The following is a 5,135-nucleotide window of genomic DNA, read 5'->3' as shown; positions in this document are numbered from 1 at the left end:
ATGGCAACCGCACACTTCCGGTGCCGGCCCCCGCGCGCGCACGCGCGCCCTGGGCCCCGTCTGCGCACAGGCGCCCCCTGCCGGCGGGGGAGTGCACGCACATTCCCGCCTGCTAACCGAGAGGCCGCCTCGGCCTAAGAGTGGACCGGAGCGAGCCTAGAGGGGCTGTAGTGGCTGCAGCGACCTCTGGAGTCCCGGAGGTGGCCCTGACGTCTCAGGAAAAGCGCTTAGACCTTTCAGCAGAGGAGAAGGCAATGGCACCACCGCACTCCAGTATTGCCTGGAAAATCCCATGGACGGAAGAGCCTGGTAGGCTGCAGTCCATGGGGCCGCTAAGAGTCGGACACGACTGAGTGACTTCACTTTCACTTTTCACTTTCATGCATTGGAGAGGGAAATGGCAACCCACTCCAGTGTTCTTGCCTGGAGAATCCCAGGGACGGGGGAGCCTGGTGGGCTGCCGTCTATGAGGTCGCACAGAGTCGGACACGACTGAAGCGACTTAGCAGCAGCAGTAGCAGCAGCAGAGGCTGGGGAGGCCAAGGGGCAGGTAGAACTCCAAAGGCTGAGTCTACAAATCTTCAGATACCTGTTCGATAATTTCAGCTATATACAGTTCTTCTGAGGTCTTCCATCACCTTCCTTTCCAGTCCCCTGTTCATCCATTCAGTTGCCCAAATCAGACATCAGGTTATGACTTGTACCTCCTTTCTGCTACCCAACTGTCTCTCTGCCCTGATCAGACCATTCCACCAGTCTCCTCTCTGGTGTGCCCAGCTTCAGGTTCTCCCCTCCAGTTCATCCCTTACAAGGCTGCCAGAAAGATGCTTCTATAACATAATTCACATGACATCATTCCCTTGGCCTATTCTAAGGCCAGTAGTATTGGCCTTAAACTACTTCTAAAGCCTTCTTGACATGGACTACAAAGCTTGTAAAATTTGGCCCCATCACCTTTTCTGACTTCTATAACCCATGATCCTTTTTGCCTATGAGCTTTGCTAACATTATTCCTCTCTTGCTCATTTCCCCCCAATCTTTCCTCCCGTCCCTTGTGCATAAAAGAACTCTATTTGTAATGTCACCTCCTCCAGGAAGGCTTCTCAGATTCATATATGCTTACTGCTATTGATTTTTTTTCGTCAGTTATTTTTTGTTGAAAGAATCGAAAGTTAAGAATGAATCAAAATGAGTAAATGAATCCAAAAAGAAGAACAGGGTTGGGGCCAGTTGCCCAATGGATAACAAGTCTGACTACAAGTTGTAAGAAGAACAATAAAGTAACTAGAGCTAAAGCGCTTGCAACTTCAGTGTTGAAATCTCTGACAGAGTTGAGCAATTTTGTGAAGCAGAGGATTGGTGAAAGTTTACAAGTGCCTCTACAGAAGGTACTGGACTAGATCACACTCAGTTCAGTTCAGTCGCTCAGTCGTGTCTGACTCTTTGGGACCCCATGAATTGCAGCACGCCAGGCCTCCCTGTCCATCACCAACTCCGGGAGTTCACTCAGGCTCAAGTCCATCGAGTCAGTGATGCCATCCAGCCATCTCATCCTCTGTCGTCCCCTTCTCCTCCTGCCCCCAATCCCTCCCAGCATCAGAGTCTTTTCCAATGAGTCAACTCTTCACATGAGGTGGCCAAAGTACTGGAGTTTCAGCTTCAGCATCATTCCTTCCAAAGAAATCCCAGGGCTGATCTCCTTCAGAATGGACTGGTTAGATCTTCTTGCAGTCCAAGGGACTCTCAAGAGTCTTCTCCAACACCACAGTTCAAAAGCATCAATTCTTCGGTGCTCAGCCTTCCTCACAGTCCAACTCTCACATCCATACATGACCACAGGAAAAACCATAGCCTTGACTAGACGAACAAAGTAATGTCTCTGCTTTTGAATATGCTATATAGGTTGGTCATAACTTTCCTTCCAAGGAGTAAGTGTCTTTTAATCTCATGGCCGCAGTCACCATCTGCCGTGATTTTGGAGCCCCCAAAAATAAAGTCTGACACTGTTTCCACTGTTTCCCCATCTATTTCCCATGAAGTGATGGGACCGGATGCCATGATCTTTGTTTTCTGAATGTTGAGCTTTAAGCCAACTTTTTCACTCTCCACTTTCACTTTCATCAAGAGGCTTTTTAGTTCCTCTTCACTGTCTGCCATAAGGGTGGTATCATCTGCATATCTGAGGTTATTGATATTTCTCCTGGCATTCTTGATTCCAGCTTGTGCTTCTTCCAATCTAGCGTTTCTCATGATGTACTCTGCATAGAAGTTAAATAAGCAGGGTGACAATATACAGCCTTGATGTACTCCTTTTCCTACTTGGAACCAGTCTGTTGTTCCATGTCCAGTTCTAACTGTTGCTTCCTGACCTGCATACGGATTTCTCGAGAGGCAGATCAGGTGGTCTGGTATTCCCATCTCTTTCAGAATTTTCCACAGTTGATTGTGATCCACACAGTCAAAGGCTTTGGCATAGTCACTAAAGCAGAAATAAATGTTTTTCTGGAACTCTCTTGCTTTTTCTATGATCCAGCAGATGTTGGCAATTTGATCTCTGGTTCCTCTGCCTTTTCTAAAACCAGCTTGAACATCAGGAAGTTCACGGTTCACATATTGCTGAAGCCTGGCTTGGAGAATTTTGAGCATTACTTTACTAGCGTGTGAGATGAGTGCAACTGTGCGGCAGTTTCAGCATTCTTTGGCATTGCCTTTCTTTGGGACTGGAATGAAAACTGACCTTTTCCAGTCCTGTGGCCACTGCTGAGTTTTCCAAATTTGCTGGCATATTGAGTGCAGCACTTTCACAGCATCATCTTTCAGGATTTGGAATAGCTCAACTGGAATTCCATCACCTCCACTAGCTTTGTTCCTAGTGATGCTTTCTAAGGCCCACTTGACTTCACATTCCAGGATGTCTGGCTCTAGGTCAGTGATCACACCATCGTGATTATCTGGGTCGTGAAGATCTTTTTTGTATAGTTCTTCTGTGTGTTCTTGCCACCTCTTCTTAATATCTTCTGCTTCTGTTAGGTCCATACCATTTCTGTCCTTTATCGAGCCCATCTTTGCATGAAATGTTCCCTTGGTATCTCTGATTTTCTTGAAGAGATCTCTAGTCTTTCCCATTCTGTTGTTTTCCTCTATTTCTTTGCATTGATCGCTGAGGAAGGCTTTCTTATCTCTTCTTGCTATTCTTTGGAACTCTGCATTCAGATGTTTATATCTTTCCTTTTCTCCTTTGCTTTTCACTTCTCTTCTTTTCACAGCTATTTGTAAGGCCTCCCCAGACAGCCATTTTGCCTTTTTTGCATTTCTTTTCCATGGGGATGGTCTTGATCCCTGTCTCCTGTACAATGTCACGAACCTCATTCCATAGTTCATCAGGCACTCTATCAGATCTATTGCTTTAAAATATACATGCCCCAACCTCTTTCCCTAAGGTCCTGATGGGGCTGTTACGAATAGTGTGAAAAACCTCCCATGTGATTTTGATGGGTTCCCTGAATGGTGATCCACCAGCCTAAATCATTTCAGGTGCCAAAATGTCAGAGAAAGAAAGGAAAATATCCTAAAGGTTCAGACAAGGAAACTGAGACCTTGAGTAAGACATGACTTGCCTAAAGTGATGTCCTATTTTTCCACATTATTTTCTTTTTTTTTTTTTAATTAAAATTCTAGGCTGGCAGGCAGGTCCTATGTTTCTTCCTCTGGTAGGATCTCCTGAACCAAAAAGAGGTTTTCTAAATTGTCCTCTTTGCATCAAACAAACAGAAACAGCAGGTGGGACAAGGCAGCGTGCCCATCCTGCGCTCCAGAGCTGGGAACAAGATCGTATTTAAAAGGAGAGGCCCATTCCAGGACCTGCTCCCTTACCCTATCCACTAGGATGAAAAGAAGCCTTTCCACATTATTTTCAACCAACCCTACTGATGTAATTATCTAATCTACAAGATAAATAGAATTCTGAAATTGGACTAAATTAATTATTTGCTTCTCACTTAGCTTTGCTTAAGAGAATAAATTGGTGCTGAAGAAAACCTGTTTTAAAGTTCAAAGACTGAAGGTCTATGTTCCATGTGAAGTTTTTAACTGACTTGATCACACAGTTCAATCAAATGATACTTATGTATTCACGTAAATATTTATTGGGTACTTACTAATGAATAAATCACCAGTAGGTCCTGCAGATACTGTGATAAATGATTCCTGTCCTCATGGAGCTGACGATAAAAACAGAAATGAATTCACTACCCAATAACATGTTAAAAAATAAACACAAGCTGTAATTGTTCCAAGAAAAAGAACAGTGTTGTAGCAACTTCATCTTGGAGGCTGGGGAAGAAAGGCTCCCCTGGGATTTCAATCTAAGCTCTGGAACAGGTAGAAACCAACCAGGGAAGCAGCTATGGAAAGTGTTTCCGGCGAAGAAACAGTATGTGCAAAACCCTGAGGATTAAACAAGAAATATCCATTTCATTCATTTCCTCTGAATATATATATCGCATCTCAAATACTTTTGAAGCGATGCCCAGAGTTTATTTTGCTTTTATTGTTTATATAAATTATAATTTTAATTACTGTGGCTACATTCAGTGAAGTGAAGTGAAGTCGCTCAGTCGTGTCCGACTCTTTGCGACCCCATGGACTGTAGTCTACCAAGTTCCTCCGTCCATGGGATTCTCCAGGCAAGAATACTGGAGTGAGTTGCCATTTCCTTCTTCAGATCTTCCCGACCCAGGGATTGAACCCAGGTCTCCCGCATTGTAGGCAGATGCTTTACCGTCTGAGCCACAACCTATGTGCAATTAGAATAAAAAAATTAGTCTTCAGCAAAATCGCAGTTTCAGGCTGTCATCGGCGCGCCGCGTAAAGCGTTTCGTCGTGACGTAGGAGCCTGACCGTCCCGCCTCCCACAGACGTATCACACGGTCTCAGCCATTCACAGTGTCGAGCACTCAAATTGACATCACCCATCACCAATTGCAGGACACCCGCTACCCGTCAATGACAAGCCACCGTGAGGAAACCCTGCCCACCGTTCGCATATCAATAGGGGAGCCAGGGCAAGAATGGAAGCTTAGGTTCTCGCGATGACGCTCCCGGCGCTCCTCTCTTCCCGAGTAGGTCCGTCACGT

The sequence above is a fragment of the Bos taurus genome, chromosome 7, assembly GCF_002263795.3.
Source record: "Bos taurus isolate L1 Dominette 01449 registration number 42190680 breed Hereford chromosome 7, ARS-UCD2.0, whole genome shotgun sequence".
NCBI lineage: Eukaryota > Metazoa > Chordata > Mammalia > Artiodactyla > Bovidae > Bos > Bos taurus.
This window is presented reverse-complemented; position numbering follows the sequence as displayed.